This window comes from Petromyzon marinus, chromosome 29 (assembly GCF_048934315.1).
Source record: "Petromyzon marinus isolate PM22_M1 ecotype Great Lakes invasive population chromosome 29, UKy_Petmar_22M1.pri1.0, whole genome shotgun sequence".
In the NCBI taxonomy this organism is placed as follows: Eukaryota; Metazoa; Chordata; class Hyperoartia; order Petromyzontiformes; family Petromyzontidae; genus Petromyzon; species Petromyzon marinus.
The window spans coordinates 3,000,697-3,027,392 of NC_133695.1; the positions used below are offsets into that span (position 1 = coordinate 3,000,697).

Sequence of the window (26,696 nt, forward strand, 5' to 3'; positions counted from 1 at the left end):
ATACAAACATGTGTGTAAGTTATATGAGGACAACTATTGGCAAATGTCAATTTTGTTAATGGAAATCAATGAAATGTATATTTTAGTCTGGCATTAGCCAATTTAAAATAAGGCAGCAAGGAACATGTAATTTCTGCAAAAGAAAAAAATAATTACAAAACCTGAGTCAAATTGAATTAGGACTGATTAAAGGTCCACATGCATTAAACAGTAGCAGCAACATTTTTACTTTCGGTATTCAATCAACTTTTATTCTGTTTCGAAATAAATAAAAAGAATACATTTATCAGTACGTTAAGAAAAAAAATCGCTTCGCCTATCGAAAAGGACCCCAATATCCAGAAGCTGCGAAAGAACCAATTGAAACGTTGACTTCTGAAACAGCAGTGGGGAGTCAGGAAGCCTTGAGCAGCTGTTAATGCGAAACTCCAAGGTCGGCAATAACAAATTTTTGCGCAAAGGAATAGAACGGGCGGAAGGTGGCGGAGAGAGAGCGAGCGAGAACGAGGGGATGGTAATTTCGTTTTGATTAATGTCGTCGGACGCTTGCACTGACAAGGTTAACGCTCGCTCGCTTTTCTGGGGAAATATGCAGAGTGTGGTGATGGCATCTGACAAAATCACTTAAACATCTCCAGCAAACACATCAGATTCAGACAGGGCCTACGCTGGAGAGCGACCGCGCTCGCGCAGCGCACACAAGCAGCCCGGCGCGAGCAGAGGAGGGAAAGATTGATGGCACGGAGGACTCCCACACTCCCTTACCGCACGGGTTTTGTTGCCCTTGTTGTGTTTCACGTTGTTTCTCTCCGTGGCGATGTGTGAAAGTCGCAGTAAACGGTTCCTGGCGATGTCAGTTGATCGCGCATCGACAATCGGCCCGTTTCAAACCCCGTGGTCGCTAATTGCAAACCCAACGCGATTAATGATCACGGACAAGCGTCGCTTCGGAGGGGAAAATGACAGCTTTTGTTAACGCTGGATGAAACAAGGCACGCGGCGACGGAGGCGTCGCCGACGATCTTCTTTTAGATGTCAAAAAAAAAAACCAGAAAAAAACACGTATATACGTATATAAAAAAGAGAGAATAAATAATTAAATAAGCACGCCAACGAAATAAATAAACAAGCAGGCAGGCGCGCGCAAAAATCCGCGAGCGCGCCGTCAAATTAATACGATGGCAACGGCGACGCGGTGCCACGTCGCGTCATTTGTCAATGCTTCAAGCGGCGGTTACAGCCGGACGGCTGGCACGGTGGGACTTTACGGAAACCGCGGATAAATAAATCAGCAAGCGGGCTGGGCGAGCGGGGCCGGGCGCTTCGTAAAAACAGAGACGACGGGAATACGGGAGGACGCGGCGGCGGCGGCGAAAATCAACAGAGTGACGTGTCGTGACCGGGGGCTGTGTGGTTCCCCGGCGAGCGGGCAGTGGTCCCGGCGAAGGGCTGTGCTGCGCCGCCACGTCTCCACGCCGCAATGCTAACGCACCTGACGAGCGCCGGAGACTCGTCGGTGATGTCCCGCGGAGAAACCGTGATGGCACCGACTTGCGCCAACGGCGGCGGCGGCGGCGCAAAGCGGCCAGGAGGCCGTGGTCGCGAACGCACGATGGCGGACGTGGCACTTTGGCGAGATGTTAACTGCCTCACCTGGTATGCAGGAGGACGTGGCTTTTAATCCAGACCCTGAAGCGTGCTGCTGTATATTTGGAGTTTGCGTGTTCTCCCCGTAGTTCCGTGGCTTTTTCTCAGGGTCCTCCAGTTGCTTAAAATTTTCAAGTGATGAGCCACTTTCTTTGAGCTGTCATTTGTGATCGCCAGGTCGCTTCTGAAAAAGAGTTATGTCGCTCAGTGGGGCCTTACCTGGTAAAAAAAAAAAATAAATAGTTCATACAACTCGTGGCATTAACGCCGCGACTCTTGCACCTACGCTCAGGTCCATCGATAGAAACTTGGGGTACCGGAATATAAAATTGACTAGAGGCCCACGTGCATTCTCTCCATCGTTCGTCGCCATCTTTAGCATGCATTCATCATCCTTGCATTCACTTTGCGTGACGTAAGTTTCGCGTGTTGCCATCAATTGAATTAATATATTTTTGAGAGCAGTTCCAGGAGATTCCGGTTCCATGTTATCGACGCTGATGATAGATTTGCTCACCGGACTATCATGTCGATTTAAACGGATTTATTTGTAACTTTTGGTGGAAGCCCTGATTTTAAGGCCCCAGGACAATTATACCCTTATCTAGCCCCCCCCACCCCCACGTCTCATAAGATGCGTTGTAAAAAAATGTATCTCTCTAATCCCTCCGCAAAAAGATAAATAACAAAAAATTCTCAATTTTCCCTGATCATAGAATCCCACCCTCCTCCCCCCCCCCCCCCCCCCATATTACACACTGCCACACATACAAACTATTGTGCTGTTAGAATGCTTTTTTCCCCATAAAACAAGCTACAATGGGGACCACACAATGTTTCTTACATTTTAAAAACAGTTAATTTACGAATCCAACATTTTCACCGCGCGTTTCTTTTTAATTATTTTTCATTTCTTTCGTGCCAGAGGCACGCTCGTCATACGGCTGGCAGAAGAAAGCGGATTGTATCCAAATATATATTTCCAGATATGAAGAAGAAAAAAGAAGAATTCTAACCGTGACCTTCCACAACAGGACGACAGGGCCCGTGTGTGTGACACCGGCTTCGGTGGACTTCGTCCGAGTCCTGCTGCGTTGGTCTTTACGAAAAATGTCAACAAAGGGACAAACCATCTCGTGACCTTTTCACGATTCGAATGGAGAGGACAAAGCTCTCTCGGCGCTTGTCAGTTGCTCTTGCCCCGATCCGACTGCTGCATATTTGTGGACAATAACACGCTGCAGCTCTATGGCCAGCTAGTAAGCGTCTGATTTTAATGACCTGTGTTATTTTGTTATAGTCCTACGTTGCAGTGTCGTGCTCACAGCTGGAAACCAATGTCAGGTTCGTATGTGCGTGAGTGTACACGTGGCGTGTGTACGTGTGTCTGTGAATGGTGAGGAGCGGTAGTGTAGTGGTTAGCGCGCTGCGATAGGAACCCGGCAACCCGAGTTCAATTCCTGCTCACGGCCCAAAGGCAGTGACGATTATCGGAACCGGTTTCGGAAGGGCCTCCCCTAGGTCGACTCAGCTTTAAATGGGTACCTGGTGAGGTGTGTAAATAACAACATTGGGAGAGACAAAGACGGCCGGGTGTGTTGCTAGCCACTCACCCTTTCGTATGCCATGTCGGCCATAATAGGTCCTTGCTTACAGCACTTGCTCCAATCATGTTAAAGGTGATATAAGGGGGAATCTATGTCTTTGTGCATGTGTGCGAAGGTTCCCATTTAGTAACAAACATTCATAAAATCTCATCTTGCTGCTGTTGAATCAATGTAAGTGAACAGCAGAGGTAATAATATCATACTGGACATACAGTAAGTGTAATACACATCACGTTGGTAAGGTATTACAATCTTAATTGCCTAATTGTTATTACTCTTATGTTGTACATAACAAAACATGACAAAGGAATTGTCCAATACCAGTTTATTATGACGACTTGCGTGCTAACTTTCTTTGGCAAGATGTTAATTGATGGACGTGTGTGTGTGAGGCTTGCCTAGGTTTATTTACAATTTTTACGTTTAATTGTTTTTCCGTGCACATTTTGCGTAAAAAATGTTGTTCCTGCATTTGCCTTCTAAAAGAGTCATGAGCTGCAATATCATTTAGACACTTTGCAAATTGTTGTTTTGTGTTGTTGATGTGGTTACCCAGGTTCCCCTTTAATAAAAGTTAAAAACTGTTGGTCTTTCACCTGGTAAAACAATACGGTTTCTGACTCAATGACTGATTCAATGGGCTCATGACCTACGCATGTCAAAAAAAAAGATCCTCAACATTACCAAGTGAGTTGCCAGTCCCAGTGTGTCTTTCCCAGCGAGGACATTTCATTCCACGAGGGTGAGGGTGTCCTCGTGTATTTGTGTATGTGAAACTTCTTTCGCACCATGCGTAACCATCCTTGCTTATCGCGACTGCACCCTTGGGCTCGTTGGAATATACAGGGGTTGCTTGGGAGAGAAAACATCCTGAAGGTACCCATAGTTTTCAGGAACTCTGCCATAACAGTGTTAGAGATGAGAAAAATTAAACACGGTTTTTTTTTTGTCAAAATAAAACCTGCGATTTATGTTGACGTTGTTCATGAACATGTACTTGGGGAGGGGTGGGGGACACATTTTCACAAGAGTGGTGAAGCATGGTCAAACAATGACTGACATGACTTAGGGAAAGCCGGGCTGAAAATTATTATTATATTTATTATACCAGAATTTACAATGACGTGAAAACATCACCATCAGATGGGCGATGACCGCCAAAAGTGGCAGTTCACGGAGAGAGTTTTACAGTCCGACTCAATGCAGGAGAGGAAAAGGAGCGACCCTCCCATCAGCACACCCGCACGCACCTTGTGAAAGACCAAACACGCAGAAGATCCCTCGGTTTGATCTCCCACGAAGCTCATGGCCCACCCTAATCCACATCCACCGCACAAGCCACGACAGATGCGGACACCTGATGCACAAATGGGAAATTAAAAACTCTCCAGTGTGCGACTGTGGTCCTCCAGAACGAACCGTACAACACAATGCCCCGATCCACAAATACGAAGGAGACATCACAGCGATACCACTCCACGTGCTCCTGACGCGGTCATCGGTGGCTCGACCACCTGGACGTGAAATCGTAGCTGATGCTCTGCATCTGCATCAGCCGTACGAAATAATAATAAGAAGAAGCAGCACGCCCGCACGTGTCTTCTATGAATGTCCTGCGTGCTGTCCACGCCGGGACCAGGTGAGGATCTCGTCAAAGGGGGGAGCAGGCGCGGGGTGGGGGGTGAAGTGGGATGGCACCGCTGCCCGCTTATCCACTCCAAAAACAAAAAGGCGCAAGCGTCGCGACAGAGCGAGTCCCGGCGGTGCGCCTCTCTGAGGCAAAGGGGGGTTTAGAGCGGGCGCCAACTGAGCCCAATCGGACACGGGACAAGCGAGCCGAATCGGGCATCGCGGGCGGCACGCGAGCCTCGGCTGTACCCAGCAAGCGGCCAGAGATGAGCAGCTCTGGGCACCGTCTCGCCCCCTCGAGATTCGTGCTCAGCATCGGGGTGCCAGCGGTTACGAGCAGCAGCAGCAGCGGCAGCTGCGGAGGGCCTTGTACACGCGGTGGGGAGGGGGGGGGGAACGATTTAAAATTGGCGTGCTCATGATGAACCTTTCTCTCGTGTGGGTCTGTGCGTGCCCACTGATGTTGGATCGTCACGACAACGAAGGCTGTGCTTTGTTGTGCTTTTTTTTGTCCTCGAGTAGAGATTCCGACACCCACTCACTCACCTCGGCTCTCACCTCGCCAACCCACCAACAGCCCATCCTAGTTATTCACACGTTCAGGCGATATAGATAGTCTGCTTACACAGCGGACCTGGTAATTCAACACTAATTTAAAGGCTTCCTGATGCCTGTTACAGATGTGCCCGTGAGATGCACGCGCGTATAAACCGCCTGAGGAAAATGGCAGGTGCAAAGTGTGTTTTTTGTTCTTTCTCATTACTTGTTGTCGGGAGGTTTCAGCCAAGACGCTGTAACACGGCGAGGACTTCGCCGCGATTGACTGTGCATCAAGTGCGAGCATCCGTGGTTCACGCATTGCCGGGCGGATGAAATCAACTCGGCATCAGTGTTTCAAGCATCAGGTCAGAATTCAAGCGAGACCCCATCTGTCTCTTATGTTTCAAGCATCAGGTCAGAATTCAAGCGAGACCCATCTGTTGTCTCTTATGTTTCAAGCATCAGGTCAGAATTCAAGCCGTGCATTGAGGGCATTTGCCTGCTCGCTGCAGAAGTTCCTCGTTTCAGCCCAAGGGGCTTCCCTGGTTAACACCGAGGCCGTTTGCTGACCACGGGGATGCCGTGACGTCATTCGATGAGGAGTAGGCCATGCGTCATGGTCCACATTTACAACAACAACAAAAAAGTTACTTGCAAATTACTTAATTGGGTAAAACTACATGGAGAATAACACTTCCCCCCACCCCCAACACACACTAGCACACTATACTTGTTATGAGCAGGGCACAAATACCAAAATACCATATTCTTAATATTCTTAACGATATTATGAAGAAGAAAAAAGAATGCATCTCTAATAATGCGTAATATGTTTCACCCAAGGAAAATGTACCGAGCCTCAAGATCGTTTTCGGGAGAACTCTCTGTTTGTGATGTTTGGCCAATTCCTCTTTGCCTAATGCGTGTGGGAGACAAAACGATAGTGTGCAGTGAGATGTAACGATTGATTCATCGATTAAAATGCATTCTCACAAGTCGTGATTTACGTGTCGAATTGCATGTGCACCCCTTTGATAATTATTTTATTTATTTATTTGTATATGCCGCGTTGTAATCAAAATAGTTCACGTGACCTCAACAGCCAATACAGGCATGAGAATTCATCACATTGTGGTGCCTTGCAGTGAAATCAAATTCGAATGTAAAGGTGGCGAAAGCAATCATTACAGGCTGCAGGGAAAACCGACGTGTGGGGAGACGGCTGGATAGAGCAGCAGTGTGAAATCTTTGTGACACTGCAGTGTGAAGTCTTTGTGCCACTACGCCCCGCAGAGTAATGCGCGGATCCACAAATACAAGTTGCCTCTACAATCCAAGAAAACGCACTCGAACACAACGCGCATTGCAAAACTATCACAATCCGCCCGTTAATATCATCACGTTGGCCTTAACTTTCATTCCGAGGTGATATTCCTCCGGAATTTTGAGACGAGAGAGCGAGAAAAAAAACGGATATGTATTTGAAGGCTGACATGTGCTTATTACAAGTGTCATGATTTATTGCTTTGGCACTGCAATCAAGGATCTGACAGTGCAAACACTCAGTGCACACACCCCAAGTGACTAGGATGAACATTTCCACCATCATGGGGGGATAGAAAGCACGGAAAATTGACATTTTCCGAGAGAGAGAGAGGAAAAAAACTCGCTAAGTGGATATAAATATACATGTTATGCGTGCACACACAGCAGCACGCATGTGTGATTATTCATTTGTTACAATACATAAATTCCGGATATTTTACAATCTTGTGAATTTCTTACAAATTTCCATGCGAGCTCACACATGCTGCGATGCATATCCCCCCCCCCCCCCCCCCGCAACTCCCAACTCTTACGCATCGCTTTAGCAATCTCAACAAAATGTTTAATCGCCACACATTCGAGATTTTTAATCCACCCAAAACGCAAAATTGCCGAGCGATGCTGCCGCAACACCTTTACAACAATGACCTCTCGCTCGCCAGCCCTGGTCTTCATCCGCGTCACAGCGACACGACTCGTGACGCCTTTTGCCGATCGCGAGGCACGGAAGACTGAAATGAGTTGTAGAAATAACTCTTGGAAGGAGCCATTGACGTAACCTTACTGCCTGACCAGAAGTCCCCCCTACCCACCCACCCACCCCGTAACCCTCGCGTCGGCCCACAACTCCACACCGACGGCCCGTGTAGCATTCCCGTGAAATTGATAGTGTAATTAGTGAGCTTGCCCTAACCATGGTCATTACACTGAAACCGAAGCTTGCTCCCATATCCCAGACTGCTGTGCCGCCCCGGCCCAAATTAAAAACCGGGGTCAATTCGGACAGGCTTGGGGTATATGAGCCCCCCTCCCCCCCCCCTGCCTTCACCATCCCCTTGCTCCCCACCCACCCTCCAACCCCTGACCCCACTCTTAACCCCACTCATTCGAAGAGACCGGTACTAACGCTCGCCCGAGCCCCTCTTTAACCCCCAGGACACACCGCCTCACGAGGTCCACCTGCAAAATTTCACGCAATTTGACGAATCAAGGTTGATGATGGTCGTGCGATCACAAATTTGAGCTGCCAGCGCTTTTGCTTTTTTGGGAAGGAATTCTTCTGTGCCATTTAGCGGAAACACAAAACAACGTTGATACATACATGTATACACATTCAAACACAATGTGTAATTTGGCGAAAATATAATAGATTTGTGTAGAATTTTTAAATAACGAAACTATGATTCCTGAGGTTTTCCGCATGTTGTTTAGTCATTAAAACACCAATTTTAAACATCCTAGCCAAATTCAGCCGTGCTCTGGATGAACTTAATGACTAACAATTACGTAGGAAGTGACTAACATGAGTTTTATTTAAAACAAATGAAAAACATTTTCAAATTTAACAGATATGATTTTATACCGCATCTTTGGGGACGGTCCATTTCGCTATTATTTACAGTCCCTTGTCAATTCACGACTGCATGAAGGCTTTACTTAGGGCATGTAAATGATGGGGGGGGTCGTGTGACCATACTTTACCACACTGGTCAGTGCGGGTTGGTGGACCCAGGGCCAGCTCAGACATCACTCGCCACTGACGTTAGCCGTGCCAGTAATCGAACCTATGTCATTGGATTATTAGCGCAGTGTGCAAACCACCATGCCTTTGAACTACTGCAACTGGTAATGTTATCGATTATAAAAAAATAATTGTCTCTTATGAAAGTCAATCTCATCGGGACCCAACCTAGAATACCAGTATATCTATTTAACTTTTTCCATAATAAAAACCTAAATTTACGCACCATGTAAACCCAACAAAATATACAAATATATTCATTCGACTCAGGCTTAATGTACAATTTACCTGAAATTTGATTGACTCTAGAGTCTAGATCATCTCGTGCACTAGGCGACCTTGCTACGGATAACACGATGCTTCTATTTTAATCAAGGCGCAATCACGGGGGACCCCCAAAAGAAACGACAAATAATTTGCTTCCCACACAGCCTGTGTTCTCAGAGAGTGGGATGGGATGGGGGTGGTCGGAAACAAAAAAATAAGGTCTGTATTTTCCCCTTGACTTAGTGCGACCCGTGACAAATGATAATGTGGAATCGATAAGTTGGGTGAGATACAAGGCTGAGGACTTTATGAAGGCGGGAGACGGATGGCTAGGCCCAGGCCCTCCCGTCGTAAACCCTTGCTTTCGCTTAACGCCCCACGGAACGCGCTCGGCCCTCTCCCCCCCTCCTGGGTGCGTGAAAATCGGGAAGGGGCTCAACTTGGCTCGGCGTTGATGACTTTCGTGAGAAACTGCGCAGCACGACGAAACAGTTGGCCAAAGCCTCCTCGATCAGGGCCAACCGACAATGGGGTGGCGCGCACCTTCACGCCGGCAGACGACACGAAACGACCGCCGTGTTCGAATTTCCAGCAGTTTCTCAAACCTAAAATGCACAGGCAACCGCAATCAGCCATCGTAAGTGAAGTTTGCATACGTATGCTCATTTGATTATTTACACACGTATAGCAAAGTCATATGAACCTTATGGCGGGACCCCGAGGTCCCATAAGCCCCCCGGCTCTCGCATAAACTGCGTTGCGACGTCATTTTATGTCTGTTGAAGGCGAACTACACGGCAATCTATTCCTCTCGACGAGCTCTACGCGATGCGCTAATCAAAGTTGTGTTTCGTCTGCGCATTCGTCCTCGCTGCGCTGGGACGACATCACAACAGAATGATCCGTGCCAGGTGGTTCGCGGCGAAGTCGCCATTTATTCGGGTTCATATGTATCAGTCTACTTTGTACAACATGCAGCTCTCATTGCTGAATAAGGGGCATTCTCGGGCTGTTGCGGTTAATCGGATTTCATTCACCTTAGATCGGCATGCTGGTCAGTGCGGGTTGGTAAATTCACTGAACATAGCCGTGGGAGCATGGAAGTACGGTACAACAGCGGATTTGTATCACACTGCACCTTGCTGCCCTCCTCATCGTCCTGTAACCCACCCAAGTTCTATACAGACTCAATTCTGCTAAGCCTCTGAGGATCTAGCAAGATCAGGTGCATCGATGATATGGTCAAAGGCGGTCTACTTTTTACCTACAAAAAAAATAATATCCTTGTGGCTTACATGCATTAGTTCAGATTATAATTCTTTGACCGTGCATTTTTTTATCCAAACCCTACATTGCAATAGTAATAACCTTTCATACCGACGGAGTGGAGATAAAACACGCATGTGTTACGCTTTAAATTTACATGTGACCTTAATTTATTAGTAAAGGAAATTGGACTACGACAGTGATTAGATGCAATTTTGATAATTGTCAGTTTTTTGCCGGAGGCGACGTGGCATTTGGTGGGACCCCGCGGTGAGATTTATTTAGTTATTTATTTTTTTTAGTTTGAAACGATCCAATTTGCCTCATCTCTCCTAACCCAGGCCAAAGAAACCAGACCCTTACTGCTTTAGGCACATGTTGTTTCATACCTGTAACAGAGTCCATTTACAAAGCAACCGCACCCCCATCGCGTTTCTCCCCCTCCATCATCCCTCCCCCTCCCCTCCCCACCACCTCTCTCTTGCAATTGAGACGCAATAAAACCTATTGCCACACAGCTCAAGGCACTTCATAATCAGAAATCGACCACTGTGGCGGTTTGTTTGTGTTGCGTGACACAGGGTCGAGAGTTTAAGAAAAATAAACCGAAGAAGGGAGAGAGAAGAGAGAGAGAGAGAGGAAAATTTTAAAACGAAAGTGGGTGAGAAAAAAATGGGAATCGGAACGAGGAAACTTATAACAACAAAAAACAACACTCATTGGCACCAGGCGCGTAATTGACAGTTTATTTCACATTAATAGAGTTGCCATCGATTGTTTCCCTTACCGCTGCCGTTATGGATCTGAAGTGTCGAAGGCATAAAAAATGGGCCAGGTACACATTGCCCGGGCACGCATGTTCCTAAGAATACAAATTCACAAGCAACTTTTATTCTCTCTCTCTCCCAACCTTCCACTGCCAACAAACTTTCCCAAAATAATTCCCGCTGCTCAGCAGCTTCCAAAACGCTCGCCTCTACTGAGATTTTGGGTTTATCTCTCCTTCCCCACCCCTCTCCCGCCTCCGCCCTCAACACCACCTTTCTAACTCACCTTTCCAACCTTCTCAAACTTGCTCAGAGAGATAGAGCGAGGGAGGGAACAAAAATCAATAGTTTTATACAGTACAGCACTAACTGTGGGTTCCTTGATCTCATCTTGGGGTTTTTTTTCTTTTCGGCACTTAAGAGGAGGATCGTGTGTGTCCGTGTGTGTGTGTGGGCGCACACACACACACATGCGCGACTGTACGTAATTGGCCGGCACAAGTGAAAAAGTTGAGCCTCTATAGGCGGTACATTTTTCGGCGTAGTATCTTAACCCATCTCGTGGTCGCGTTGCGCTCTCCAGCACAAGTAACATTAACCGCTGCGCTCCTGGCTTTGGAATCCGCGAACCTCTGACGCCTTCGCTCACGCATGCAGAGTCTCGCACCCGTTACAAATAAAAAGAGCGCACGTTAAGTGGCACAAGGCTACACAAACAAAAACATTAGCGCTTACACACGAATTTACGGTATCACCAGGAACGGCAGCGATCCGTCGGAATGCCACGTGTTCTGTCTTTATTTCCCTTCCTATTTTGTTGTTGTTGCTGTTGAAGCGCCTCGAAAGTTACAGCGCATCAAGCCTGGGATGTGATTAAAGTTGCTTTGCTTTATCGCTGCCGCCGTGTGCGCAAAAGTGTTGGCGAGTAGGCGCTGACGGCAGAACGCATGCAGCATGCGTGTGTCTGTGTGTGTGGCTGTGTGTGTCCGTGTGTGTGTGGCTGTGCGCGTGTGTCTGTGTGGGGAGCTGTAGTGTAGCGGTTAGCGCACTGCGCTACGAAGCTGGCGACCCGGGTTCGATTTCCGCTCACGGCCAACACCAGTGACGACTATCTGAACCGGTCCTGGGCCTCCCCTAGGTCGACTCAGCCTCAAATGAGTACCCGGTGCGATGTGTAAATATCGCCAGTAGGGAGACACAGGCGGCCGGGCGTGGTGTTGGCCACTCACCCCCTCGTGTGCTGTGCCGGCCTTCATCGGTGCACCTGCCCCAAATGTCTATGTAAGGCTATACAGGGCATCTTTGCCTTTGTGTGGTTGTGTGTGTGGGGGGGTTACGGGTGGAGGGAGGATGCGGGGAAGCGACGCGGTGGTGCGTCGGTGTGTGTAGAACGTGCGATGACCTTGGCGCTGACATTGTGCACTCCAATAAAGTATTGACCTGCCAGTGGCGGCCCTGCTTGGCTAATAAATCAGGCGGGCCCGAAATGAACTGCACTAACGGTCGTTCATCATTGAACAGCATGAGCGTGGCCTGTGTGGCGAGGCAGACTGGGCTAACGTCTGCAAACACTGCCGTAAATAAACGCCCACCCTAACCCTACCCCTGTGCCCCCCACCCCTCAATCCCACAACACCCCTCCAACTCCTCCCCCATACAACGCACACTCTACCTGCATCCAATGCCAAGACATGCCTAGTACACCTAGAGCACACACTTGTCTCAACTGCATGGTACCTGATCAGCCATTTGTCAATCCACTGCTGGATGCGGCTGTGTCGGTTGTGGGGGTGTGCGTTGGTCAAGGCAGGGATCCTAAACGTGCGGCCATAGAAGTGGATTTACTGCATTGCCTACCACTACCCACTAAATAGCCTGGCATGTGTGGCAACTGCTCATCCAAGCGCTATACAGCCTCACATTTTGCTTAGCTTTTAAGATCTGATGAGAGTGACTTGACCACAGGCAACTTTGACTACAGTAACCTTTCTAGCCCCTCTAACACTATCAGGATTAGCGCGTGGTGGGTTGTGGAAATTATTTGACCATGCGGATCCTGTGCTACGGACTGGATCTTCCTGAAAGTGGAGGCCAGAAAGCACCCATCACATCTTTCTCCCCTTCGATACACTTCAGGGACTCTAGAGATTTTTTTGTTTTCCCAACGTGGCCCAGTTGACGTTTCGATCGTTAAGATTCCCTGCCCCGAAAGGTTTTCTAAATGTGTAAACTTGTTCAGACGTATCACTAACAGCCCTCTTGTCAATCCACTGCTGGATGAGGGCCTGTCCGTGTCTGTGCAGGTCATGGGGACTATTTGGCCATACTTCGGCACGCTTGGTCAGCGCGGGGCGGTGAAGACCGGCAGTGTAAATGTGAGTGCGTAGAAGTACAATCCAGCAGTGGATTTTGTTGCGCTGCCTGTGATGCCCCCGACAGAGCCTTACAGTGGCCTATGGCAGCCTGCATTATACCAATCATGAATTGAACTTGCAACGCGCCGCCACTGCTGCACGGCATCCACTCACTCTCGAAGAGAGAGAGAGAACGACTCAGAGGCAGGAGCAGGAGCAACCACAGACGAGCAGGCAGGTGGTGAGTCGGCACAATATAATACCCCCCCACCCCGGTCCCAGCTCTGCAGTCCTCTCTATATAAAGGTGTTATCGGCCAATCAACGAGCGTCTACGTGCGGGAGGTTAACCAACATTCTCGGAGATGACCCTCGCATTGTGATATGGAACAGGTGGCATTCACATTTGCCGCACCGCCTTCTCCTGGCAAGCCAAGGTATGGCACCTCGATGCCTCCGGGAAGGAAGTTCACAGCATTTGTGTGATCCACCAAGCTCACCTCCACAGGCGTGCCCCACAACTGCAAAGATAATAACGCACGGTGGTCAATCGTCGAAGCGCTATGCCGGCTCCAACCTGCTTAGCTAAACGAAAAAAGTTGAATTTTGATTCAAAGCTTTCGCGACTGCAGGAATTCATATTCTTGGTTCTTTCGGTAAAGTCACATAGAAGGGAAACAATAAAATAATAAAAATATAAAACAATATAAAAACAACTTTATAAAATAATAAAATTATTTAACAACATTTTTTTTATATTTTTTTAAACGATTTTATTGTTTTATATTTTTATTATTTTATTGTTTCCCTTCTACGTGACTTTCCCGAAAGAACCAAGAATATGGAATAGTTGAGTTTTATTTACAAATGTGTTTAGTTATTTGTTAACCTTTCATATATTTGACACTCATATTGTGTTTTTGAATTGTTTGTTTTTGTAACACTCAGACCTGCCGCGACTGTACATCTGTAAATAAAAAAGAGCTTCATAGCTCATCGGATTCCCCCAGTTTAAATAATTATTCTCATTCTGAGATCGGGTGTACTGGTCTCTGGCACCTCAACTCCCAATTCTCGCGAGCGCTTGTGCGAGCAACTGTGGTAGCATAACACTCGGCCCGAACCACTGTCATTCTGTGACACGCTTTGCCTTCTTCCCCTCGCTCCGTCGTGACTTGTAAAATTATTGAAGTCACCCGCGCGCGTGGACAAGTTCCATTTGCACGCTGTGAAGTCGACTTGACGCACGTGCAGAGCCAAGCAGTTGCTATTTGAGAGGGCTGAGGATGCACAGCAGAGCGGGGTTAGAGGTTAAGGGGCGATGGTTATGATTATGGATCAAAGGTTAGGGTTAGACTTAAAGGTTAAGGTTACGCTTAATGGCTAGGGTTAAAGGTTGGGTGTCAGGCTTTGGAAGCTGGAGAGGTGTTTTAGTCGTAACGTTAAATTGAATTGTGAGAAGATTCCGTAGCATTCTGAGTATTTGCAAACGCCAGGAAAGCACGAGTATGGTGCATTCTGAGAATGCCTTACAAGAGACAGAAAGAGTGGCACACGAACAAATGCAAATCATAGACATTGAATTGCATGTGAATAAATAAAAAAGGGAGCTTGGATAGAACACTTCACTGTAAGGCATTATGAACAAGACTAGTGGCAGACCGGCAGCTAAAGTGTGGGAAAAACGCACATCAGAGGACAACCACCATCGAGGTGAAGCAGTGATATGGACTATAATTATAAAAGAGGGAGTGAGGCGGACTGTGGCATCGCGGGACTGTGAAAGATCGTGACAGCCTTGCGAGGCCTTCATCAGCAGCGGATAGAGCACAACTGCCAACGGATATCAAACTATTGTAAAAAAAAAATTGGCCAATATCAAGTGAATGTCTTGCATGCCTATACTGTACCAAGGTAGATACATGATCACAGTGTGGTTGTTTTGCCAACCTCCGTGTGACGCAACGTGAACAATTACAGTATCGTTGATGAACACCTTGAATTGAATAACAAACAAATCAAACGCCACTTCATTCTCTCAGTGCTTGTTCACCGTTTGTCTGCACAGTTTTGCCGAGGGCATCTCGCGGAGTGGAGGAGCAGGGAGAGAAGTGAGGAGGCGTGGGATGAGAGGCGCCCAACATCTGCAGGGGCTCCATTGGCACGCGCAAGCCTAAAACAAAGACACGGTGACCCCAAGCGCTTTAACGTCTTCATTTTCTTCGGCAATATTTCACTTTGGGTCCCTTTTTATTGATTGATAATAATAAAAAAAAACTCTCATTGCGTCGACATCATTTTCATTCTCCCGGCGAGTGAGAGCAAGTGCGTGTTTGTTATACACTCGTAGAAAAAATAAACGATAGTAAATTAATAGCGAACAAAAAAACGCTCGCCGCGAATTCTTTTGCGTTTTTTGTTTTTCAATACACAAACTAAACTGACCACCAGATGTTATCGTGCATTGCAGCTGCTTGATATTGTGTTCTTTTTTTGCGTAGCTCAAAGAAGCATTAAAACAAAACATAATAACGTCTGGAAAAAAACTCCCCCTGCACATTGCACCCATCAATAAATCTGTTAACAAAGCACAAGGCTCAAAACGACCTGGGTAAAGTGTTTTACATATGGCATCCATTTATCCTTCCCTTCCAGCATTCCCCCCCCCCCACCTCTCCCTCCTCGCTCTCTGCCTTGCGGCCTGAGTCGACGATGGTGACCTCCTCGCTCGCTGTGTCTCGCGTTGGACGCTGGAGGAGGACGTCCCTCTCTCAGCCCTGAGTTTCGGGGACGCGTTCCACACTCCCTAGTAAAATGCGTCACCGCTACCTCCGAGGCAAATGACTTAACTGGCAAGATACCCCCACGTCTCCGAAGCGAATCTTGACCGCCCCACCCCACCAACCGCCCTCGACGGATCGTGTGAACTAGTGCTTTTGCTTCATTACGCTCACCCAGCTCTCCCTTGCCGACGACATATTTGTCCCTGAAATGAGTTCCCAAACTCGACTCGCCATTAAAGATGAAAAAAAAAACCGATTGACGGTGCCGGAAGTGGGCGTTGGTGGCAAAGGCGCACGCACGAGGCACGCACGGGGCACGCACGGGGCACGCACGAGGCACGCACGGGGCACGCACGGGGCACGCACGGGGCACGCACGAGGCACGCACGAGGCACGCACGAGGCACGCACGGGGCACGCACGGGGCACGCACGGGGCACGCACGGGGCACGCACGAGGCACGCACGGGGCACGCACGAGGCACGCACGGGGCACGCACGGGGCACGCACGAGGCACGCACGGGGCACGCACGGGGCACGCACGGGGCACGCACGAGGCACGCAGTGAGCTGCCCTCTTGCTCGCCGTCATCGTAAGGCGCGCTCCTGCTGGCGAGTCACGTTGCCTATTGAGCAAGCAGAGGCTTTGACATTGCACCATTGTAGAAACATGGATTTCGTTTTGTTGTTTTGCAACCCCCATCCTCCCCCCACCCACCCACCTTGTATTTACTTAACGTCAACAGTGGAGTTTCAGAGAAAGCACCCGACACGGATTTTAAAACTTTACACAAACACGTTGCGAGCAAATCACCCAGAACGGTGGCCCGTTCTCGTCAGACCTCCGAAGCTCAGCAGGTTTGAGCCTATGTTCTTGGTTCTTTCGGTAAAGCCACGTAGAAGGTAAATAATAAAATCATAAAAATAAAACAATAAAATTCTCACGACGTTTCTATTTTTTTCAAAAAATTATTGCTGTGGTTTTCACACCTGATGATGATTGCTTTGTGTTGCAATCGAAACGTCGTGAGAATCGTATTGTTTTTTTTCCTTTCTACGTGGTGACTTTACCGAAAGAACCAAGAATATGAATCCCTGCAGTCACAAAAGCTTTATATCGAAAAAAGTTTTGAGCCTGGTTAGCACTTGGGCGGGAGGTTGCCTGGGCAATACCGGTGCTGTTGAGGAGGGGGGGGGGGGGGCGAGAGCGACCTGCTACGAGGTGGCCGGGAGATGGTCCTACAGCAATGGATTCTTAAAGTAAATCTGCGTGGAGCTTTTGGGTGTCAGAGCTTTCTCTGGGTAATCCAGTTTTCTCCCACATGCCAAACACTAATGAACGGAACTGGTTAAAATTACCACTCAAAATCCAGGTCTCGTTGAGGCATTTGTGGATAAAGGACATTATTATTTTTAGACACATTTACACAGAAATTCAGACTCAGAATATCAGAACAATAACCAACAATGTAAGTTGCATGATGTGTTGTGTATTTTAATTTTCTGGCTAATGCATGTGGTCCAGTGGCTAGCACACTGTGCCATGGCTAGAATGAAGGGCGAGTGATGTTTAAATCGATCTTAAGGTCCCCTCTTCCCCATCTCGCACTGACATGTGTGGTGAAATATGGTCCTCCAGTAGTTGATGGACAAATGGCTGAACAATAGAACGATTTATCACGTTAAATGTATCAACCCATCAGTACCATCTTCGTTTGAATTTACTTTCCAAAACGACAAAACAACTGCGTTTAGTCTAGGGAAGCATTTATCGCCAGGTGTTTCCACTCTGAACATTTCTCATCTGACCAGCGTGGAAGAGTAGACCAAATTCCCTCTTCAGCTGTCGCGAGTAGTGAGACTCCTCCGCCAGCAGTGGCGTGAGCAAGCATTCTCAGAGATGTAGCGACATCTTTACGAGGCGAGAACACAGGAGAGTTATACCTTAATTGTTTACATTACATCGAGGAACGGGGCCCACTCGCTTGCTATCTCTTCGGATGAAAGTCTCTGCCCAATCATTTGTTGCTACGTACGCTGATGAAGTGGAGCTAGACTCAGTTTGCTTGTCCACAGAGCTATTGGTCTACGCGCGTCAACACTTTGATTCCTAGCAGCTTCTGTTCAGAACACATGTTTGGAGCTGAGTTCATAATCGTTAGTTTACGTTGGCTCACGAGCGTCTTTGTTATCATCAAGAGGAACATTTTGTCCATAATAAAGGTTTTTGGGTTAAATCGCGCAAGTATATATGTGTCGTAACCCTCCACCACCCGGCATAGCCCATTAGTAAGAGATTTGTCACGTAAACAAAATGCATATTTCATCATTAGACCTCCTTCGCCTTTTGGCGTCATCTGGTCGAGCACCAATTGGGTCGAGGCTCAAAAGAAAGCCGTCCCTTGGTGTGGACCAATAAGTTTCAAGGACAATGCATATATTATCATAGTATGTTTTTTGTTTGCATTTTGACTGCAGGTATTGTGGTAAATGCAGACATGAATCCTCGTAAAAAAAAGGTTTCAGTTTTGTTGCCAGAAAAAAAGGGGAAAAATCCTATTATTACATTTTGGTACTGGCAAAGGAGGTCTAATGATGTAGATGCTCACCCCGAGCCCTCATTACTTTGATAGTGCATTGTCTTTGAGCTGTGTGACGCCTTTTGGCGTCATCTGGTCGAGCACCAATTGGGTCGAGGCTCAAAAGAAAGCCGTCCCTTGGTGTGGACCAATTAGTTTCAAGGACTGCATATATTATCATAGTATGTTTTTTGTTTGCATTTTGACTGCAGGTATTGTGGTTAATGCAGACATGAATCCTCGTAAAAAAGGTTTCAGTTTTGTTGCCAGAAAAAAGGGGAAAAATCCTATTAAAACGCATATTAGTTACTACTTCAGCCCTCCGGTGTGTTGAAGAGTAAACCCACAATATTTACAATTTGAGTACGACGTTTCACTGGTAATTACATCCAGCATCATCGGGCGATTTGCCAGACTAGCGAAGCAATCCACCTGCTTCCGGTCTTAAACAGAGCAGCAGGGCGACGTCATCACTGAACCCCATCAGGTGCAGAGATCAGAGGCGGAGGAGGAGGAGGAGGGGGGGGTTATTGTAATTATTAGTCGAGAGTATTTTCCCGAGTGTAAACAGGGGTATGCGTGAGCTTAATGCATCGATGCTTATGCTGCTCAAAAATAGGGGCATCGAATCGCACATGGTGTGTAATAGATACAAAAAAAAAAATATAAATTAAAATATATATATTTTACTCCGTGCACATCATATGCAGATGTTGCGGTCGAGCGGTGGCGCAGTGGTTCGGGCAACGCACGGAGCTCGATTCCCGGCGAAATGTAACACCAGAAGCACGTGATACCAGAGCTTCTCCTCTAACCGTTTAACCAACCCACACTGACCAGCGTGGTGAAGTATGGCGAAAGCAACCGCATGAACGACATGGCATCGGGAGTTTTTCATCCAGCAGCAGATTGACAAAGGGGATGGGTTTTATAAATGCGGTGTATTATCAGAAGTCCATTCCTATTCTTTGAAATTAATATTCGTTTGGGTCTTTCGGATAAAGCCACGTAGATTGAAAAAAATATTTTTAAAAATCAAAATCACCACGTTTCGATCGCAACACATGCAATCGTCTTCAGGTGAAAAAGAGGGGGAATTTGCTGAGGCCGGCTGTTTTATAAAGGTTTAGAGATGGGCTGGGCAGCTAATGTTAATGTCGGAGCGAGTAGGAGAGGGAATTTTGCTTGTCAATGTAAGCTCGGCGAGGGCTAATCTCGGCTGTATGCCCACGCTGTGCGGGCCGTGGGGGTTATATTTCACCATACTTCACCTCGCTGGTCAGTACGGATTGTCGAAGGCGAACTCCTGGAAGCAGAGAAGTCGTGTGCAGTACATGGTGGTCCAGATGTCTTGTGACCCTCAATTAATTGACCCTTTAACATTCACCCCCCCTCCACCCCCCCCCCTCTTTGATCGTATTTTTAATTTTTAATTAAACCTGACTTTAAAATAATATTACGTTTTTAGATAATTAAATGAGGGGGGGGGGGGGGAGTCACAAGGCATCTGGACCACCCTATGCAATGACGGAATTTTCCGTCCTGGCCTCTGCTACCCCCACCACATGGCCCCGCACAGCTCTAAGACGACCTGTCCGTCCACGGTGGTAAAATATAAAAACAATAAATAAGTAAAAATTGCGTTATGTCCACAATTTTTTTAAAAAATTATTAATACATTGGTGCAACAGCTTCGACGCATGACGCATCGTCGTAAACGCGGTCGCACGTCGTAAAAAACGACACGCAGCGCCAGGGACAGATGTGCACTTGCGATAACTAAAAAGGAGGCCGCGTCGAGTCGACACGCGAATCCCGTGGCATCGCTCTCACAACAATAATAATAAAAACACTTGTGCAAGCCACTTTGGTAGACTGCACAACAAGCGTCCGATGAAGTAAGCTCGTAACAAAATCTGTCGAGAGGAGGCCACGAAGACCTTCCTCAACAAAGACTTGTTGAGGAAGGTGCTGTTAGCGCCCGAGTTCATTTCCCGGCCACGAATGACATCGATGGAAATGATCTAAACCGGTGCCAAGCCTCCCCCCCCCCCCCCTCCTTAGGCCTACTCGGCTTTAAACGAGCTCCTGTCATGCGATACGCACACATCAGCAGTGGGAAGACGAAGGAGGTCAGGCAATGGCGATGGTTACACTACACCAGAAGGCACAAACACAACGGGATGTCCCAAGTGGAGTTGGAGCAACGGACATCAACGGGCATGTTGGAAGCGACAACCAGCGGCTGAGTTGGTAGCACGGGGTGTCATTAATGAGAATCAATCGTCCAACAGTAGAATGAGAACGGCTGGCTATGACGACGGGCACATTCGATCTGTGCACAAACTTCTCCTTCACCGCGGAATGTTCCGAACGGTGCACGCGTGTGCTTATAGAGCAACCTTTTTAATGACTCGCCAAGCCAATTTCTGAGAGCGAAAACAATAAAAAAACACATATATATCGTGGAACAAATACTCATTTTTAATTGACCACAGCTTGCGTCTTTTGGCTTTTGGCAAAATAATTCCACGACGCGTGATGTAAATTAACGTGGCAGGTCCGTTAATGAGAGAGATGGATAGCGGCATATGCCGAGGAATTAATTTCAATTGTCAGCCACGTGAATTGCATCAGACGGCTTATAATTAATTCTAATTGTTTTGCCGTTATAGAAAGTGCTGCCCGCGATGGTGGGGGATGAAATGTGAAATTAATGGGTTTGTGTTTGTTTTTTGAACAAATTTGACTGCATCTGCGCACGCTTAAATCACGTTGACTCGCTTTAATCAGCCGTGATAAATGTGTATGTTGCACGTATCATAATAGAATACATGACATCGCCCGAAACACAATGTACACAAAATGTACACTGTCGTTTATGATGTATGGATAGCATCTCTCTCCCTCTCGCTTTATTACGTAACTATACATTTGCTCGATTCCTTGTGCGGTAACACATAGCAATACAATACATTACATATCAACGCAACGTCAGAAATGCCACAATTTGAACGTGGAAAGTGAAAACGCGCTCGGGAAACACCCGCAGAGTAGTATTCGACATTAATAATAATATTTTTAAAAAATCTTACCTGCCCACTAAATTAATATTAAACAGACAGGTTATTAGCTATGCACGAATGGATTATAGATTGTCCTCGTGGCATTTGCATCAGGCCTATCCAATTATCAAATCGGTCACTCATTTGGGCATCCATTCATTCAAACCATCTATCATTCAGTCATTTAATCGTTAGGCCAGCCTTCTAGTGCCGAGTAAGGAAGCCCGAAATGGATAAGCTCTTTTTGAGACCTTTCTATTCACGCGGCAGTAATTAGAATGTCTTTTCGAGAATTCACTTGGGTTTTTTTTTACTAAAAGCACACCGCATCCTGTTTTTGCCGGCCTTTCTAATATCCGTGATTAGATTACCGTGCCAAAAAAAAGAACGCTCATTTCGAGCTCTCCGTCACGACAAACGACAAGGATTCTCTGTACGCTTCCAAAATGTTCCTGCGGTTATTTTTTATTCCCACATCTTCGGTAAACAACTAAAGCAACACATGTGTATGTTATGTCTCTCTCTCTCTCTCCATTTCCGCTGGCAGTATAATTTCTCATAAAATCTGGGAATTCCTACGGTCCTCAAACGATGAAGAATAATGCGCGTGCACGTTGCGCTCCATCCGCAGTAACAGCGGCGGCGACCGAGGTGGGTTATATTCGTTGCGGTATGTTTATGCGAGCATGGCAGCTCAATGGAAGGTTACACACTGAACACAAGGACGCGCAGACATTTGCAATCTACACCTTGCGCAATTGCGCCGAAACGGAATGGGATGGGGTGGCACGGACGCGCGGGGAGACAATTGAACGTGACACCGGCATGATAAATGGCCTCTTCTAGATGTCTAGAGATAGTCCCATAGTTCCGCCTGTCTTTGTATCTCTAATGTGTGTGTCCTCTTCCCCGCCCCCACTTCCTTCACTAACTCCCTCCCACTCCGCCCGCCCGCCCGCCCGCCCGCCTGACTTCGACACCCACCACAGCACCCATCCCACAGCTCCTTCACCCCCCCACCCTCACGGTTCACCTTCCCATTCCATTTGCGGGGGGGGGGAATAAATATTTTTTTTGACCCGCTACAGAAAAGTGAGTCGGTTGGGAGCACAAAAACGTCGCTGTTACGTTGCAATTATGGCTTTAGTTTTTGGTGATTTGGAAAACGTTTTTTGGTTTGGACATGTTTGTTTTGTTGTAGTACGGAGTTAGACTGATGGCCTTAATCTAAGATTTCTTGTGGTTGTTGTTGTTGTTTGACTAGCATCCCACTGGGATTTTTTGCACACAGCGTTGGTGGACGGTGCTTTTTTCAGGCATATTTAGCTGTTTTTTTTCATAGATTTTCTGTTTTCACAGTCGCATAGTCACTTTAAGATGTTTTTCTTGTTCGTGTTATTGGTTTTTTGTTTGTTGTGCTTGCATCCGATTCAAGAGCCGAATGGCTCACAGGGCTATACCAAAATAAATAAACTGAAACTGAAAACTGAAAGCTGTATGGAATGATGGCCTGTGGTCACGAATAAATGACGTAAGCGGCGGCCAAGGAACGCGACGTCCAATCGAGGAGGGACGAACGGTGGAGATGGAGCGATGAAATAAGCTCGTGCGCAGGTAACGGCTCGATTAGTGCAATGCGAGATCGAGAGAGATGGCGATGGTTTGGGCAGGCCTTCATCCAGCAGTTGATTGATCAGAGCTGATGATGATTTTGTCGCTCGTGGTGACACGATCTACCAGAAGCAATATAAGGCACGCGGTCTGCACAGCACGGACAAATCGCTGCTAATAAACAGCCCCGCACCACGAAACGTCCGTGTCAGCGCAGTGACTTATGAAGTCGCAGTAAAGAAGGGGGGGGGGGGGGAGGTAAATCTGTGCCCACACATGTACAGCAGTGACACGGCCAAGCGTGCGATGAAGTTCAACAAACATTATCCCTGGAACCGGAGGGTGCACCCCAACAATTTTAAAGAGCATGGCATAGATCATTTCTGATATATATAATAAAAAAAACAATTGTCCCCCACGAAACGTAAAATTGATCGCCATGCTGAGCGTAAATGCATAGGCGTTTGGTAACGGGCGTTTCATCTGAAATAAATGAAAACGGGAATTGTACAAAATAGTATTGATGTGCGTCACCTTTCTAGCCGCGACTCGCAGAATGTATCACGATCTGGCGTGGCCAATCCACTGCTAGATGAACGACTTCACAAACCGCTGCCACCCCCTTAGAATCCTGCGATTCTACAATTTGCCCGGCATCTGCACACATACCGCTTCCTTTGCCCCGAAACGGAATTACGTTCACAACAACAACAAAAACCACCAGCGGGCACACATATCGGGCTTGGCATTTGTTTTGCCCCCCCCCCCCTCGCCTCCCTATCGATGATAATTGTTTTGCAAACAATTCATCTGCAACAAAGATAGTCGAGTGACGCAGGATGTGCAGAAACACGCTCGACGATACAACAATAACAACAATAACAAAAATAACAACAACAATAACAACAACAATAACAACAGCAATAACAACAACAATAACAACAACAACCGCCACACAGACGCAAGGCTGCCGAGTCTTTAAGACTGCGGTGCACCTGAAGCTCGGTGGCTTAAATGTATGGTGTCAGTGCACTTAGCAGTTCCTTTGTGCCCCGAGGTCGAAGCCCAAGGGATGGACACTCATTCGTGAAAACCCACTGTTTGCAGTCAATTTGAACCTGACTTTTGCTCCTCGATGTACAAAACCGGGAGATCACTAAATGGGGGGGGGGGGGGGAGGGGGGAGGGAGGGAGGGGGAGAAGGGGATTGAATCGAGAACGCGCCGAGCAGTCGAATGAGAAGAGAGAAAGGGTGCATTGACATGGTTTTTACCGAGTCTGAGTTTGTAATTCTGTCTTGTTTTAAACGCTGCCCCTGCTTCTTCAAGCGATCCATTATACACGAAAAAGAGTGGGACGTGAGTGGGTGGGCGGCGAGGGGGGGGGGGGCGGACGGACGGAAGAAAAGGATTACAAAAATTAGCAGGTCTTAATTGTTCCAACAAAACCGTTTTTTTTATTATTACGCATGGCAGTTCCCCCCCCCCCCCCTCACCAACCCACCCCTCCTCCTCCGCTCCCCCCCCCCCCTCATTTTTATATATATTAAATGATGTTGTAAGGGGTTGAGAGCACGAAAGTGAAGGAGCCCTTTGAAGAGTTGAGCTCCTTTCACTGGTCAGGAAGTTAACCCGAAGAAAGCGAGGAGAAAGGCGAGCTCCCTGGGGAAAGAGGGGACTTCTGATTTACATGAAGCCACGTGACACCACACTCCTCTTGTGCCCGATGATTAACGACGCTCCGTAACCCGGGCCAGTGATACATTTTTAAAGGACACTTAGCACGCTTCAAAAGGAATCTCCTGTGAAGCAAAATATACAGCGCCTCGTGGAACAGAGAGCGTATAAATTTTACGTATTATTATAATTCTCCATTATTCCTTTTATGTAAGCTCAGAAGAGAGGACAATAAAGGAGACACGAGGGGTGTGTGTGGTCAGTCACGTCGCGTTACCTTTCTGATATTGTGGGGTGATTTTTTCTCTCTTTCCAAATGGTGAATGTGATTAATTATTATTTTTTCCACTGTTGATATAAAACGCGGTCGTGTCCGTGTTTGTCAGGAGTTATGTGCAGGCTTTATGAAACAATAATATATTATTTATAATCTCTGAAGTGGTTAAATTATGTATTTAGTTGGATATTTATTTTTCTCCTGCGTCAAAACAAAATAACCTCCCTTTCAAGGATGACTTTTTGCCAGAAATAGAGTTTATCAGCAGCTTAAACAGGATCAAAATGTCTCAAATTACATATTTGTGGAGGTCATCTGGTTGATACGAAGGGACAAAGACGTCCCGGTATAGACATTTTTCACACTGTTGGGGCAAGTGCTTTCAGCGAGCACCTATTGAGGCCACCACGCTCGAGCAGCCGACCGTTGCATACCCCCAAGTGCCCGATGTTGCCACACCGCAGCACAGCCAATCGACCCGGGGGAGGCCCAGAAGCGGTTCAAAATGCTCACCGCGGTTCAAAATGCTCGCCACGGTGCTGGCCACATGCGGGATTCGAACTCAAGCCACTGGTAAACAACAACGCCACGGGAGCCCCCACTCGCAGCTTGTTTTGTTTTAGCGACGCAAAAATAATCTATTTCTTAAACCACGAGCCGCAATCCCGAGGTTAACACATAATCTCCCCTCATTTATGCGTTTATTAACAGCGCGGTGACAAGGCTGTTTCCATGGGTTCGTTGACGTCAGGTGATATCAAGTAAACCGGTATCTGATTTGACGTCACTCACGGGGAAACGTTAGGTGAACGTTCAGTGGGGGGTTTTTTTCGTCGTTTTTGTTGTTGTTGTTGTACCGAGTGACGCAGAAAGCGGCGAGCGAACAGGTTTATTTTTTTTATTTTTTAAACAAAATGTTCGAACGTTCACGCGACGTTGGACGTCATGCCAAGGCGCCGCACCACTCGGTCAGGCGTCACGTCCACGGACACTCCGGGCCGCTCTCCGTCCCCGCGCCTGCCATGGGCTCAGCAACCAAACCCAGAGCTCTCCAACGATGGGGGTTGCCACCCGTCCTGGATCATCCCAGGGTCGTCCTCATTCTGAGGCAGCCATTACCTTGAGCGAGCTTTAAGTCTTCCCAGGACGTTAAGGACACGGGTTTGTTTTCTTTGTTGTATTTTTGTGATTATAAGTTGCGTGACAATACTGTACACCACGGAAGGTATTGTGGTTACACGTTAAGCAAATCGTTCCATCTTTGGGGAGAGAGAGAGAGAGAGAAATATATTCTTCTTCCCGTCATATGGGTCCAGTCTTTGTTGCATCATCGAGATTGAAACCGTACACACAACCAACAATGCAATTTCGAAAACTCAACGGCAAACCGGTCAATGGACGTGTTCAGAAAGCTACTGCGGATGCGTTCGGGCTGATAAAATGAAGTAAAAACAAATCCCCATTAAAGTGTAACCATCAGATTTCCTGCCCACGCCACTGCTGGCAGGAGGCCTCGACCAAGGGGGCAGCCAGCGCCGGATTATCCTAGTAGCAAAAGTAGCTA

General features: G+C 47.3%; 2 long non-coding RNA genes across 4 annotated transcripts in view; one reads left to right on the plus strand and one right to left on the minus strand.

The window, feature by feature from the left end:
* Positions 1 to 22,627, plus strand: part of LOC116947345 (uncharacterized) — an 87,451-nt gene extending 64,824 nt beyond the window's left edge. For all 3 annotated transcript variants that reach the window (XR_012945608.1, XR_004403659.2, XR_004403662.2), the window contains exons 3-5: positions 5,660 to 5,788; positions 13,094 to 13,165; positions 15,212 to 22,627. This is a non-coding gene — a long non-coding RNA (uncharacterized LOC116947345). The remainder of the gene's footprint in view (positions 1 to 5,659; positions 5,789 to 13,093; positions 13,166 to 15,211) is intronic.
* LOC116947346 (uncharacterized) overlaps positions 1,392 to 26,696 on the minus strand; it is a 36,608-nt gene continuing 11,303 nt past the window's right edge. The window contains exons 2-3 of the long non-coding RNA XR_012945609.1: positions 15,197 to 15,316; positions 1,392 to 1,831 (exon numbers count right to left, since the gene is read on the minus strand). This is a non-coding gene — a long non-coding RNA (uncharacterized LOC116947346). The remainder of the gene's footprint in view (positions 1,832 to 15,196; positions 15,317 to 26,696) is intronic.